A 17,264-nucleotide genomic window follows, 5' to 3' on the forward strand; every position below is an offset into this window, starting at 1 on the left:
GAGATATATATATATATATTATATAATATATATATATAGATTTATTTTACTTTAAACTACTGTATTGGTTTGCCATTCTTTGGAGGGAATGATGCTGAGGCTGAAACTCCAGTACTTTGGCCACTCATGCGAAGAGTTGACTCACTGGAAAATACTGTGATGCTGGGAGGGATTTGGGGCAGTGGAGAAGGGGACAACAGAGGATGAGATGGCTGGATGGCATCACTGACTCGATGGACGTGACTTTGAGTGAACTCCAGGGGTTGGTGATGGATAGGGAGGCTTGGCGTGCTGTGATTCATGGGGTCGCAAAGAATTGGACACGACTGAGTGACTGAACTGAACTGAACTGAACCCTTCTTTCATTTCCCATTGCTTCCTGCTAACTAAGTCTCTATGATCAGGTATTCAAACTCCTCCCATATTTCTTTGTAAATCCAAACCAGCTCCAACAGTTGCTCTTTTCTTTTTTTCCCCCTGATTATACAAGGTTATTCATAATACTCTTATAGCTCTTGTTAATGACTGAATTGTGAACAGGCATATGGTCAATTCTGGCCAGTGATAGCAAAGGCAATACCTTTTGTTGTACTTCAGAGAATCATATTATCAGTCATCAAACCATTAATCCAAAACACAACTTTCTGCTTCCTTAACTGTTATTCTTCTTGGAAACCTCTCCTATTATCTTAGCCCTAGGATGACACAGTTAACCTGGAGAGGATAGATCAAGAGAATCTTAGAAAAGTAGAGTCACAACATGGAATTGCACTAAATCTGAAGCCTATTCTCCCTATTAATTTTTTTTTCATATAACTAATAGGCTGTATTTACCTTGTTTGCCTTACAAGAAATATTCAGGGGAGCTCTCCTAAGATGGCAGAGGCATAGGATGGGGAGACCACTTTCTCCCTCAAAAATTCATCAAAAGAACATTTCAACGCTGAGTAAATTCCACAAAACAACTTCTGAATGCTGGCAGAGGACATCAGGCACCCAGCAAAGCAGATCATTGGCTTCAAGAACAGGTAGGAAAAAATATAATAAGACAAAAAAAGAGACAAAGGAGGTAGGGAAGGAGCTCCATCCCGGGAAGGGAATCCCGTTCTGGGAAGAGACTCTTAAAAAGAGAGGTTTCCAAATACCAGGAAACATTCTCGCAGCTGAGTCTGTGGCGAGCTTTGGAAGCACAGAGGGCAACATAACAGGAAGGAAAAATAAATAAATAATTAAAACCAACAGATTACGAGCCCAACAGTAACTCCCCCAGCGGAAAAGCAGCGCATACGCCTGCATCCACCACTATCAAGTGAGGGCTGGGCAGGGAGGAGCGGGAGGTGCAGCTGGCAGTGCTTTTTTGAGAATCGGGCTGGAACGTCCCGCGCATGGACAGAGTGAACTAACTTGGGCTAGCAAATCAGACTGTGGGATAGCTACCATGTGAAACGCTCGAACATAAGACACCGCCAGGACTGCACACAGAACAAAGGATGGATCGGAAATAGCCGGCTGCGGACCATCCCCCTCCGGTGACAGGCAGCCAGAGCCTTAAGGGCTAGAAGGGGGCAATCGCAGCCCAAGAGAGACATTACCTACCAAAATGCAAGCAGGCTTCTTTGTTAACTAAGACTTCTGGGGGATCTGGATAGTCATCATCCACCTGAGAAGGAATGCCTGTGGTACACCCAGAAAACTGAGCAGCAGGGAAAGGCCATAGTCGCAGCGATTGCGCTCGCCAAATTCCTGAGCTACCCAGACCTGAGAAGGGCACAAAATGCATGCCCAACCAAATCTGCGCCTCTGATGGCTTAGACCGGGGAGGTGCATGAAGCCTAGGGCCGGCCTCAGACGGTTCCCCGGCGGAGCTACGTAGAGCTGGAGCAGAGTGCACCACGAGCAGGGGCAAGTCCAGAGTGGATGAGACACTGCAAGCACATGCCAGTAATATTTGCTTGCTGCATCCCTCCCTCCCCACAGCGCGACTGAATAGTGAGCCTAGTGTGTCCACCACTGCCCTGCCTGTGTCAAGATGGAAATCAGACACTGAAGAGACCAGCAAACAGAGGAAGTTAAACAGAGGGAACAGCCTTGGAAGTGACCCCACACAACCCACAACACCAGAGAAAGGGCCAGATATACATTTACTACTTTTACAATCATTTTTTTTTTTTTTAGTTGATGGGGTTGCGTGATTGTTTCTTCTTCTTTTTTTTTTTGTTTTTCTTCTTTTTTTTAACTTTCTTAAATTTTTAAGTACTCTATTTCTCTAATTATTTTTAATAATTCTTGTGGCTTTGTTTTTTTTTGTTTGTTTTGTTTGTTTGTTTTTCTTTCTTTTTTCCCTCTTCTTCTTCTTTTCTTTAATATTGTATTTTTGAAAATCCAATCTCTACTCCAGATTTTTAATCTTTGCTTTTTGGTATTTGTTGTCAATTTTGTATATGTAAAAACCCAATCTTCAGTACCCAATTTTACCTGAGAGCGAGATTACTGGCTTGACCACTCTCCCCTCCTTTGGACTCTCCTTTTTCTCCACCAGGTAGCCTCTGTCTCCTCCCTCCCCCTTCTCTTCTCTACCCAACCCTGTGAATCTCTGTGTGTTCCAGACGGTAGAGAACACTCAGGGAACTGGTTACTGGCCGGATCTCTCTCTCTCTCTCTCTTTCATTTCCCTCTTTTATCCTCCTGGCCACCTCTGTCTACTTCCTCCCTCTCCTCTTCCCTATATAACTCCGTGAACACCTCTGAGTGGTTCAGACTGTGGAGCGTACATAAGGACATGATTACTGGATAGCTTGCTCTCTCTTTTGATCCCACCTCATCTCATTCCAGTCACCTCTAACTACCCCCTCCCTCTTCTCTTCTCCATGTAACTCAGTGAACCTCTCTGGGTGACACTCAATGTGGAGAAACCTTTCATCTTTAACCTAGATGCTTTATCATCAGTGCTGTATAGATGGAGAAATCCTGAGCCTAGGGTAAAAATAAAACTGAAAACCAGAAACAGGAGGCTTAAGTCCAAATCCTAAGAACATCAGAGAAATCCTGAATCCAGGGAACATTAATCAATAGGAGCTCATCAAATGCCTCCATACCTACACTGAAACCAAGCACCACCCAAGGGCCAACAAGTTCCAGAGCAAGACATAACACACAAATTCTCCAGTAACACAGGAACACACCCCTGAGCTTCAATATACAGGCAGCTCAAAACTACTCCAAAACCATTGACATCTCACAACCCATTACTGGATAATTCATAGCACTCCAGAGAGAAGAAATCCAGCTCCATCCACCAGAACTCCAACACAAGCCTCCCTAACCAAGAAACCTTGAGAAGCCACTGATACAACCCCACCCCCAGTGAGGTAACTCCATAATAAAGAGAACTCCACAAATTCCCAGAATATAGAAAGGCCACCCCAAACGCAGCAATATAATCAAGATGAAGAGATAGAGGAATACCCAGTAGGTAAAGGAACAGGAGAAATGCCTACCAAACCAAACCAAAGAGGAGGAGATAGGGAATCTACCTGAAAAAGAATTCCGAATATTGATAGTGAAAATGATCCAAAATCTTGAAATCAAAATGGAGTCACAGATAAATAGCCTGGAGACAAGGATTAAGAAGATGCAAGAAAGGTTTAACAAGGACCTAGAAGAAATAAAAGAGTCAATATATAATGAATCATGCAATAAATGAGATCAGAAACACCCTGGAGGCAACAAATAGTAGAATAACTGGAGGCAGAAGATAGGATTAGTGAAATAGAAGATAGAATGGTAGAAATAAATGAATCATTGAGGAAGAAAGCAAAACGAATTAAAAGAAATGAGGACAACATCAGAGACCTCCAGGACAATATGAAATGCTCCAACATTCGAATTATAGGAGTCCCAGAAGAGGAAGACAAAAAGAAAGACCATGAGAAAATCCTTGAGAAGATAATAGTTGAAAACTTCCCTAAAATGGGAAAGGAAATAATCACCCAAGTCAAAGAAACCCAGAGAGTTTCAAACAGGATAAACCCAAGGCGAAACACCCCAAGACATATATTAATCATATTAACAAAGATCAAACACAAAGAACAAATATTAAAAGCAGCAAGGGAAAAACAACAAATAACACACAAGGGGATTCCCATAAGGATAACAGCTGATCTTTCAATAGAAACTCTTCAGGCCAGGAGGGAATGGCAAAACATACTTAAAGTGATGAAAGAAAATAACCGACAGCCCAGATTACTGTACCTAGCAAGGATCTCATTCAAATATGAAGGAGAAATCAAAAGCTTTACGGACAAGCAAAAGCTGAGAGAATTCAGCACCACCAAACCAGCTCTCCAACAAATACTAAAGGATACTCTCTAGACAGGAAACACAAAAAGGGCGTATAAACCCAAACCCAAAACAATAAAGTAAATGGCAATGGGATCACACTTATCAATAATTACCTTAAACAGAAATGGGTTGAATGTCCCAACCAATAGGCAAAGACTGGCTGCATGGATACAAAAACAAGATCCCTATATATGCTGCCTACAAGAGACCCACTTCAAAACAACGGACATATACAGACTGAAAGTGAAGGGCTGGAAAAAAGATATTCCATGGAAATAGAGACCAAAAGAAAGCAGGAGTAGCAATACTCATATCAGGTAAAATAGACTTTAAAAAAAAAAGGCTGTAAAAAGAGACAAAGAAGGACACTACATAGTGATCAAAGGATCAATCCAAGAAGAAGATATAACAATTATAAATATATATGCACCCAACATAGGAGCACTGCAATATGTAAGACAAATGCTAACAAGCATGAAAGGGGAAATTAACAATAACACAATAATAGTGGGAGACTTTAATACCCCACTCACACCTATGGATAGATCAATTAAACAGAAAATTAACAAAGAAATGCAAACTTTAAATGATAGAATAGACCAGTTAGACCTAATTGATATCTATAGGACATTTCACCCCAAAACAATGAATTTCACCTTTTTTCAAGTGCTCACGGAACCTTTTCCAAAATAGATCACATCCTGGGCCATAAATCTAACCTTGATAAATTCAAAAAAATCAAAATCATTCCAAGCATCTTTTCTGACCATAATGCACTAAGATTAGATCTCAATTACAGGAGAAAAACTATTAAAAATCCCAACATATGGCGGCTGAACAACACACTTCTGAATAACCAACAAATCACAGAAGAAATAAAAAAAGAAATCAAATTATGCATAGAAACAAATGAAAATGAAAACACAACAACCAAAAACCTGTGGGACTCTATAAAAGCAGTGCTTAGAGGAAAGTTCATAGCAATACAGGCATACCTCAAGAAACAAGAAAAAAGTCAAATAAATAACCTAACCCTACACCTAAAGCAACTAGAAAAGGAAGAAATGGAGAACCCCAGAGTTAGTAGAAGGAAAGAAATTTTAAAAATTAGGGCAGAAATAAATGCAAAAGAAACAAAAGAGACCATAGAAAAAATCAACAAAGCAAAAAGCTGGTTCTTTAAAAGGATAAATGAAATTGACAAACCATTAGCCAGACTCATCAAGAAACAAAGAGAGAAAAATCAAATCAATAAAATTAGAAATGAAAATGGAGAGATCACAATAGACAACACAGAAATACAAAGGATCATAAGAGACTACTATCAGCAATTATATGCCAATAAAATGGACAACGTGGAAGAAATGGACAAATTCTTAGAAAAGTACAACTTTCCAAAACTGAACCGGGAAGAAATAGAAAATCTTAACAGACCTGTCACAAGCATGGAAATTGAAACTGTAATCAGAAATCTTCCAGCAAACAAAAGCCCAGGTCCAGACAGCTTCACAGCTGAATTCTACCAAAAATTTAGAGAAGAGCTAACACCTATCCTACTGAAACTCTTCCAGAAAATTGCAGAGGAAGGTAAACTTCCAAACTCATTCTATGAGGCCACCATCACCCTAATACCAAAACCTGACAAAGACGCCACAAAAAATGAAAACTACAGGCCAATATCACTGATGAACATAGATGCAAAAATCCTCAACAAAATTCTAGCAATCAGAATCCAACAACACATTAAAAAGATCATACACCATGACCAAGTGGGCTTTATCCCAGGGATGCAAGGATTCTTCAATATCCACAAATCAATCAATGTAATTCACCACATTAACAAATTGAAAAATAAAAGCCATATGATTATCTCAATAGATGCAGAGAAGGCCTTTGATAAAATTCAACATCCATTTATGATAAAAACTCTTCAGAAAGCAGGAATAGAAGGAACATACCTCAACATAATAAAAGCTATATATGACAAACCCACAGCAAACATTATCCTCAATGGTGAAAAATTGAAAGCATTTCCCCTAAAGTCGGGAACAAGACAAGGGTGCCTACTTTCACCGCTACTATTCAACATGGTTCTGGAAGTTTTGGCCACAGCAATCAGAGCAGAAAAAGAAATAAAAGGAATCGAAATTGGAAAAGAAGAAGTAAAACTCTCACTGTTTGCAGATGACATGATCCTCTACATAGAAAATCCTAAAGACTCCACCAGAAAATTACTAGAGCTAATCAATGAATATAGTAAAGTTGCAGGATAAAATCAACACTCAGAAATCCCTTGCATTCCTATACACTAATAATGAGAAAGTAGACAAAGAAATTAAGGAAACAATTCCATTCACCATTGCAACGAAAATAATAAAATACTTAGGAATATACCTACCTAAAGAAATTAAAGACCTACATATTGAAAACTATAAAACACTGATGAAAGAAATCAAAGAGAACACTAATAGATGGAGAAATATACCATGTTCATGGATTGGAAGAATCAATATAGTGAACATGAGTATACTACCCAAAGCAATCTACAGATTCAATGCAATCCCTATCAAGCTACCAGCAGTATTTTTCACAGATCTAGAACAAATAATTTCAAGATTTGCATGGAAATAGAAAAAAGCTCGAATAGCCAAAGCAGTCCGGAGGAAGAAGAATGGAACTGGAGGAATCAACTTGCTTGACTTCAGGCTCTACTACAAAGCCACAGTCATTAAGACAGTATGGTACTGGCACAAAGACAGAAATATAGATCAATGGAACAAAATAGAAAGGCAGAGATAAATCCACACACCTATGGACACCTTATCTTCGACAAAGGAGGCAAGAATACACAATGGAGTAAAGACAATCTCTTTAACAAGTGGTGCTGGGAAAACTGGTCAACCACTTGTAAAAGAATGAAACTAGATCACTTTTTAACACCACATACAAAAATAAACTCAAAATGGATTAAAGATCTAAATGTAAGACCAGAAACTATAAAACTTCTAGAGGAGAACATAGGCAAAACACTCTCCGACATAAATCACAGCAGGATCCTCTATGGTCCACCTCCCAGAATACTGGAAATAAAAGCAAAAATAAACAAATGGGATCTAATTAAAATTAAAAGCTTCTGCACAACAAAGGAAAATATAAGTAAGGTGAAAAGACAGCCTTCTGAATGGGAGGAAACAATAGCAAATGAAGCAACTGACAAACAACTAATCTCAAAAATATACAAGCAACTTATGCAGCTCAACTCCAGAAAAATAAATGACCCAATCAAAAAATGGGCCAAAGAACTAAATAGGCATTTCTCCAAAGAAGACATACGGATGGCTAACAAACACATGAAAAGATGCTCAACATCACTCTTATCAGAGAAATGCAAATCAAGACCACAATGAGGTACCATTTCACACCAGTCAGAATGGCTGTGATCCAAAAGTCTACAAGCAATAAATGCTGGAGAGGATGTGGAGAAAAGGGAACCCTCTTACACTGTTGGTGGGAATGCAAACTATTACAGCCACTATGGAAAACAGTGTGGAGATTCCTTAAAAAATTGCAAATAGAGCTGCCTTATGACCCAGCAATCCCACTGCTGGGCATACACACCAAGGAAACCAGAATTGAAAGAGACACATGTACCCCAATGTTCATCTCAGCACTGTTTATAATAGCCAGGACATGGAAACAACCTAGATGTCCATCAGCAGATGAATGGATAAGAAAGCTGTGGTACATATACACAATGGAGTATTACTCAGCCATGAAAAAGAATACATTTGAATCAGTTCTAATGAGAAGGATGAAAATGGAGCCGATTATACAGAGTGAAGTAAGCCAGAAACAAAAACACCAATACAGTATACTGACACATATATACCGAATTTAGAAAGATGGTAATGATGACCCTGTATGCGAGACAGCAAAAGAGACACAGATGTATAGAACGGACTTTTGGACTCTGAGGGAGAGGGTGAGGGTGGGATGCTTTGGGAGAATGGCAGTGAAACATGTATACTATCATGTACGAAACGAAGTGCCAGTGCATGTTCAATGCAGGATACAGGATGCTTGGGGCTGGTGCATGGCAATGATCCAGAGAGATGACATCAGGTGGGAGGTGGAAGGGGAATTCAGGATTGGGAGCTTGTATACACCCGTGGTGGATTCATGTCAATGTATGGCAAAACCAATACAGTATTATAAAGTAAAATAAAGTAAAAATAAAATTAAAAAAAAAAGAAATATTGAAACTCCTCAGGGAGAAGGAGATGATATAGGTCAGAAACTTATATCCAGATTTAAACAGATAAACAGACAAACAAACCCTGAAGAGTATTGGAGAAGAAGCAAATGAGGTTATTTTTTCTTATTTAATTTAAAAGATTACTGAGATAATAGTGACATCAATGCATTGGGTGATAGTCATACATGGATAAGAAAAATCAATGATAGCAAAGTCATGAGAGATGGGAGATAAGACATTAGGATACTCTGTTAAAAGCTTACCAATACTATGCAGAAAATAATATAGTGTTCTTTGAGATGGGCTTAGGTTAGTTTAAACAAGTTTATTGCAAATTCTAGCTTGCTCATTAACAGGTTTTCAAAGTGGTATAATTAATATGCAAATAGAAGAATAAAAAGACTCAAATAATATTGATATTGACTAAAACCAGGGAAGTCATGAAAATAAGAGGGAAAGTAGCAAAGAACAACTACAACAAATTGGAAACAGATACAAACTTGATAGATATTATTAATCCAACTATATCACTAATTACTCCAAATGTGAAAAGTCAAATTGAACCAATTAAAAGACAGAGATATCATCAGACTGCATAAAAGACCTAATTATATGCTGTCTGCAAGAAACACACTTTACTCAGATAGTTTAAAAATAGGGGATGGTATGCCATGCTAACACAAATCAAGAGCTAGACAAGCTATAAAATTGAGACAAAGCCAACTTCAGAACAAGGAAATTTCTCAGAAATAGAGAGAAGCATCAGATAGTGTGATAAAGGGTTTAATGTTTCAAGAAGACCGTTCCTAACGTCTGTGCACTGAACAGCATGCTTTTAACATTTGCTGTTACTGTTTAGTCATCAATTGTGTCCTATTCTTTTGTGACCCCATGGACTGTAACACACAGGCTCCTTTTCCATGGGATTTCCCAGGCAACAATACTGGAGTGGGTTGCCATTTCCATCTCCAGGGGATCTTCCAGATCTAGGTATTGAACCATGTGTTCTGCATCGGCAGATGAGTTCCTTATCACTCAGCCACCGAGGCAAAATCTGACAGAACTGTTAAAAAAAAAAAAAAAAAGTCCATTATTATAGTTGAGGACTTCAACAGGTTTCTCTCAGTAACTGATGATCAAAGCATACAGAAAATCATTACAGATTTAGTTGACCTGAGTGGTACTATTAATATACTTCTAATTGAAAATAATCATGACCTTTCCCTGCTTTCCAGTAATTATATAATTTCTTTAAAAATGTACTACAATGGAAAAATTATCTAGCATGATGGTAGGAATCGTTGTATACCAACTAGAATGTTTTTATATTTTACCTGATAAAAATTCTACTTCACAGAGTTTTTTTATTGTTTCTGTTGAAGTTTAATAGTTGAATACATATCAACTCAAAGTTGAGCTCCCTCAAATATGCTAAAAATGGTGGGTGGATATTCCACATTGACAATTGAAACATGTATTTGCTTTGATATCTTTACCTTTGTCCTAGTAGTTACGTAGTAAGATTAATGATTGTTGATAAAAATGACAGAGTGATTTTATTCTTATCCCAGGGGATGGTCATGAGATACAGGTAACTTAGGTAACATTTTCTGCCTTAACAAAAATTGCTGAGATTTTAGGTTTTTGTATCATTCAGCCTGAAAAATACAAAATATTAATCAAATTTCTTTCAGAAAAATAAAAATTATTTAATAAAAAATCCCTTAAAGATTCAAAATAAGAATTTTATATAATTAATATTAATATTAGTATTATGGTAATAGAGCAGAATGAAAATATACATGGCTGTGGTTAATAATTAATACTTTATAGTATCAATCAGTATTGGTATAGATCCAAATATTTTGATAGTTATATTTTTCCTGGCCAGGGAAATTTCGGATTAATTGAGAGATTCCATGATGTAAAATACTCAAGGGATTCAATGCTACTTTTTCAGTCCCTCTAACAGTTATTTATGTGGCATCATGGAGGACTTGTGAAACAAATGTTATTTGTCCTAATGGAGCAGATGTTAATGTTAACACATCTTAATTATTAATTGGCAAAAATTTAAGGAAATTAAAGTTCTTAAGGATGATTCTTGGCCAGTACTGATGCCAATAGAGTTGTGAGCAACTTACTGCTTATTGGATGACTCGTTAATTGCATCATAATCTGAAGTATATATATTTTCTCTCTTTCCATTGTAGAGCCTAAGTGATAGATACCTATAATTAGGAGGTTAACATATACTATTCTAAATTACATCTTTTAGGCATAAGGTTTGACTAAAATCTTCTTTCTTAAAACTAAATGTACCAAGATATCTAACTGGAATATCAATATTATGCTACTTGTCTTAGTTTCTGTTCTAAGAAAAGCATATACAGACACTTTTTGTTTGAAGAGAAATTGGTTTTGTCTAACAGTTTATATTTAGTTGATCAATCTTTCTGTTCTCTAAACCTCTTGCCTGGAATTACTGACCTTTTTCATCTTCTTTACTCCTTTGTGTCTATTCCATGCTGCCTGAATTACACAAACAAGCTCTTATTAGGTGTCTATTTAACTATCTTTCTGGTTCTTAGCTATTTTTCTTATTGGTTGTCTAGATATATTTGTAATAATTTTGAATTACTTCTGTGATGTGCATATTCAGTATTGAGGTCTTTCTTTTCGAATGCCCCAATTTTATCTCCTCTTAAACTCAGCTGCTCATCTGTGCTCCACTTACCATTACTCATGTAAGTCCCTTCTCCAGCTCCCCCTAACAGTTTTCATATCTTTACAGATTTCTATTCTTCATCTGTATTAATCTTCTATTTTAATTCTGGGCTCATTAGATTCTGTAGCCTAGATTTCTAAGTCTGAAAGTACTCAGGATAAGATGGCAACATTATCTTTTCAGGAATTACTTGGTGAGTTTATTAAATATTTCCCTTCCTCATTATTCTTTCCTTGAGAACCTAAGGGCAACTTCTATTTTCTGCCTGCTCACACCGAAATGGAAATATATACTCTAACATTTTCTGGCCTCAGCATACAATAGACAAATTTGAAAGTGTGCTTGCCTGTAATAGATGAAATTAGGGCTGAAAGAAAGTAGAGGAAGAGGAGAGGGTTGACCTGAATTGGTGAAGAAGCAGTGGAACCTTGCATCCTGAAGACAGGGAGCTGAGAAGGATACATCATCAGTCTCTCCTGAGTACTGTCTGCCTGAACATACTTAGTCCTCTCAGGACAATATTTGAATGATTTTTCAATTTGAGAGAATATGGCAGCATAAAGGAAAGTTTTACTTTCTGACTGAAATAGAACTTCTCAGTTAGGAATTATCTTTTGTGTCAAGCAGTGGTTGACATACCCCTTATGTTATAATAAAATTCATTTCTACATTTTATTATAAATAAACTGGCAATAGAGAAAGAAATCACATGTTTTCAAAACAAAACCAGCTCCCCTTATTGGCTTCCACTTCCAAGTTTTCTCATATGAGTTGAATGAATATGTTTTCCAATAAGTATTTCAGTTTGAGGCCTACTGTTATCTATCTTTGAATTTTAATATTCACTATAGAAACTTATATTGCTTACTTTCCTAACAGATACAAGGAAAACAAAAATTTTTAAGATATTTTATGTTCTTGGGGTCCTGAAAATAATAAATATTTAAATGACTGCAGTATGAACTTTCTTATAGAATTTCAAATTTATACTTATACAAAATAAGATTGGGAACAGTGAAAATTTAATTTACACTCAAAAACTGTTATTTCTTAATAATATAAAATATTTTCAGAAAATAAAAGCATGTTTTTGTGTTTTATTTTAGCTTAATAAAATAAAATTAGTAATCTTACATGCATATATTGATACAAACATAGTTTCATTTAAAAATGAAATTGACATTTTAGTAAATGAAAAATGAATGCAAGTATTAATTAAGCCTACTACCCACTATATTTTGGGGGCTTCCCCGCTGGCACTATTGGTAAAAAACCCACCTGCCAAGGAAAAAGACACAGGTTCAGTCCTTGGGTCGGGAAGATCCCCTGGGGGAGGACATGGCAACCCACTCCAGTATTCTTGCCTGGAGAATCCTGTGAACAGAGGAGCCTGATGGGCTACAGTGCATAGGGTCATAAAGAGTCAGAGATGGCTGAGGCAAATTCTCACTGATGTATCCACTATATTTTATTTAATGCCCTACAAAGATACATTTGTTTAAATATTGTTTTTTAGGAGATTAGAAAACTCAGTCAGTTCAGTCGCTCAGTGGTGTCCGACTCTTTGTGACCCCATGAATTGCAGCACACCAGGCCTCCCTGTCCATCACCAACCCCCGGAGTTCACTCAGACTCATGTCCATCGAGTTAGTGATGCCATCCAGCCATCTCATCCTCTGTAGTCCCCTTCTCTTCCTGCCCCCAATCCCTCCCAGCGTCAGAATCTTTTCCAATGAGTCAACTCTTCGTATGAGGTGGCCAAAGTATTGGAGTTTCGGTTTCAGCATCAGTCCTTCCAATGAACACCCAGGAATGATCTCCTTTAGAATAGACTGGTTGGATCTCCTTGCAGTCGAAGAGATGCTCAAGAGTCTTCTCCAACACCACAGTTCAAAAGCATCAGTCCTTCAGTGCTCAGTTTTCTTCACAGTCCATCTTTCACATCCATACATGATCACTGGAAAAACCATAGCCTTGACTAGATGGACCTTTGTTGGCAAAGTAATGTCTCTGCTTTTCAACATGCTATCTAGGTTGGTCATAAATTTTCTTCCAAGGAATAAGCGTCTTTTAATTTCATGGCTGCAATCACCATGTGCAGTGATTTTGGAGCCCCCCAAAAATAAAGTCTGACACTGTTTCCACTGTTTCCCCATTTTTTCCCATGAAGTGATGGGACCAGATGCCATAATCTTAGTTTTCTGATGTTGAGCTTTAAGCCAACTTTTTCACTCTCCTCTTTCACTTTCATCAAGAGGCTTTTTAGTTCCTCTTCACTTTCTGCCATAAGGGTGGTGTCATCTGCTTTAGATTAGAAAAATACAGCTGTTGAATATTAAGGTAGGTTTAAATTTAATATCTTAGAATACATTTTCTGAGTAGAACAATTCATAGATGTTTATAATCATATATAAGATTGGCAAAAAATAATACATATAAAAATTTTATTTTGCCCCTGAAATAGAAACATTTCTTAAGAATATTATTACTCTGTACAGAATTCTTAGTATTTTTTTAACTGTGACTTTAATTTGAGATTTGTTTTTTATAATTGCACTATTACTAAAATAAACATTGTTTACTTTTGAGAGATGAATGTTCAGTGAAATTATGAGATGTTTTTTCTGTATAAATTGCACACAGTTAATCATCTGCAATCTAGTTTATAATTAAAGAACAATTATGAAACATTTTTAGTGTTAATTTTATCTTGTAAGTACAATTACTAACCTTTATAAATGAACTAATGTAGGAAATCAGCCAGTAAATGTTTTTTTTCATTTTTCTAGGCATCAATACTTTCTGCATCATTACTGTGAAAATAATAGTGATTTCAAAGGACATCCATTACTCTTATTGTATTAAAAATTCAGATGACATTCACAGGTATTAAAGTATTTAAATCAAAATTATATAATTCAGGTTGAAACTAAATTTAAATGGTAAAGTTAATTACTTAAGTGTCTCTAAATTATGTCTTTTAGGTTAGTGTGATAAGGAAAATGAGAGAGAGAGTGAAATAAAGGGAAAGAAAAAGTGGGGAGGGAGAGGGACAAATAGGAAAGACACTCCATAAGCAGGGAGTGAAATATTTTAGAATTTTTTAAAGGTTTATTGACTTTTTCAGTTTAAAGTATGCAGTGGAATATTTGAAATGCTAGATTAGAGCTTGGGAAAATAAATTGACTTTAGTGATACATGTGAGCTCTAATAATGTTATATGAGTAGATAAAAGGAAGAATATAAGGAAATAAAATATATAAAATATATTCTTTAAGGAAAGACATATATGCAACAGTAAATCAAAGAAGTAAAGCTCTTGAGTAGTACAGTATTCAGTTCAGTTCACTCACTCAGTCGTGTCCGACTCTTTGTGACCCCATGAATCGCAGCACGCCAGGCCTCCCTGTCCATCACCAACTCCCAGAATTCACTCAGACTCACATCCATCGAGTCAGTGACGCCATCCAGCCATCTCATCCTCTGTCGTCCCCTTCTCCTCCTGCCCCCAATCCCTCCCAGCATCAGAGTCTTTTCCAATGAGTCAACTCCTTGCATGAGGTGGCCAAAGTACTGGAGTTTCAGCTTTAGCATCATTCCTTCCAAAGAAATCCCAGGGCTGATCTCCTTCAGAATGGAGTGGTTGGATCTTCTTGCAGTCCAAGGGACTCTCAAGAGTCTTCTCCAACACCACAGTTCAAAAGCATCAATTCTTCAGTGCTCGGCTTTCTTCACAGTCCAATTCAGTACAGTATTACTGAGACTAAAGAAGAGAGTGTTTCAAGAAGAAAGAGTGTGTGGCCAAACTATGAAAGAGTTTAGAAACCCAGAACAAAGGTTTCATATTTTGGAGGAAATGGAACCTAAGAGAGCCACACAAATCCCTTCTGAGAGTAAATTATATAAGTCCCTACATTAGGAAATGCTAAATCACTTCAGTCATATCTGACACTTTGTGACTCTATGGATTGCAGCCCACCAGGGTTCCTCTCTTTTGGAGTTTTCAAGGCAAGAATACTGGAGCAGATTGCCATTTCCTCCTCTAGGGGATCTTCCTGACCTAGAGATCTAAATCTCCTCTCATGTCTCCTGCAATGGCAGGCAAGTTTTTTACCACTAGCACCATCTGGGAAGCCCATATTAGAGAATAATAATTTCCTCAAATCCTTACCCTAAATTTTCACTTCTAAAACCTATTTAGAAAAAACAACAAAACACCTGTACTTTTGCCAAAATTCCTCCCTGTTTATTTTGGGGCAATATCTTCCAACTGGGGTAACTACCAGTAGGTCTGTATTTTTAGGAAAACCAATCAATTATTCCCTACCCCTACTTGCCGGGAGTAGACATAAATATGTAACCATGAATATGTAACTATGTATGTAACCATGTATCACATGAATATGTGATATCATTCAGATGCTTTAACTAGGAATAATAAATAGTGAAATATCTATTGTAATATAAGCTGACAAAAACCAGTGGAGGTACCTGAGTGAACTATTCTTTGTTTCCTTGTATGTACTGCCCTAGACTTCTTCTGCATGTCACCAATCTTAAATCATACAATTCTAAGTTTCCTCTCAGAATTGACTTGTCCCATATGCTTTTGAACTGTGGTGTTGGAGAAGTCTCTTGAGAGTCCCTTGGACTGCAAGGAGATCCAACCAGTCCATTCTGAAGGAGATCAGCCCTGGGATTTCTTTGGAAGGAATGATGCTAAAGCTGAAACTCCAGTACTTTGGCCACCTCATGCGAAGAGTTGACTCATTGGAAAAGACTCTGATGCTAGGAGGGATTGGGGGCAGGAGAAGAAGGGGACAACAGAGGATGAGATGGCTGGATGGCATCACTAACTCGATGGACATGAGTCTGAGTGAACTCCGGGTGTTGGTGATGGACAGGGAGGCCTGGTGTGCTGCAATTCATGGGGTCACAAAGAGTCGGACACGACTGAGCAACTGAACTGAACTGAACTGAATACCTTTTCAATGTGGGTAGACCCCGGTTAATCCCTGGGTGGGGAAGATCTCCTGGAGAAGGAAATGGCAACCCACTCCAGTATTCTTGCCTGGAAAATCCCATGCATGGAGGAGCCTGGCAGGCTACAGTCCATGGAGTCACAAAGAGTCTGACACAACTAAACCACTTCACTTCACTTCATATTTTTCAATAAAATCTAACTGAAATAAAAATCAAATTAATATAACTTTAGACAATAGAATTGATGAGAATGTTTCCTACATTTTCTGAGAATATTAAAGTAATATGTGAAATATTTAGGAATAAAAAAATTCTGTCTAGTCAAGGCTATGTTTTTTCTAGTAGTCATGTATGAATGTGAGAGTTGACTGTAAAGAAAGCTGAGCACCGAAGAACTGATGCCTTTGAACTGTGGTGTTGGAGAAGACTCTTGAGAGTCCCTTAGACTGCAAAGAGATCCAATCAGTCCATCCTAAAGGAGATCAGTCCTGAATATTCATTGGAAGGACTGATGTTGAAGCTGAAACTCTAATACTTGATGTGAAGACCTGACTCATTGGAAAAGACCCTGATTCTGGGAAAGATTGAAGGTGGGATGAGAAGGAGATGACAGAGGATGAGATGATTGGGTGGTATGACCAACTCAATGGAGATGAGTTTGGGTAAACTCCATGAATTGGTGATGGAAAGGGGAGCCTGGCCTGCTGCAGTCCATGGGGTTACAAAGAGTCAGACATGACTGAGTGACTGAACTGAACTGAACTTTACATAAAGAGTAGGATCTGAATGAAACATTGCAGACATTTATTATTTTTTTAATGAAGAGCTTCAAATCTATTTTTGCACTGTAAGACATACACACTTACTGACAGAACTGTTATTCAAAATGTCAGATTTCCTCAAATTACTTTAATTTTTAAATTTATTTAAAAATTTCAAACAAATGAACATGATCAA

The sequence above is a fragment of the Oryx dammah genome, unplaced genomic scaffold (assembly GCF_014754425.2).
Source record: "Oryx dammah isolate SB20612 unplaced genomic scaffold, SCBI_Odam_1.1 HiC_scaffold_2, whole genome shotgun sequence".
In the NCBI taxonomy this organism is placed as follows: domain Eukaryota; kingdom Metazoa; phylum Chordata; class Mammalia; order Artiodactyla; family Bovidae; genus Oryx; species Oryx dammah.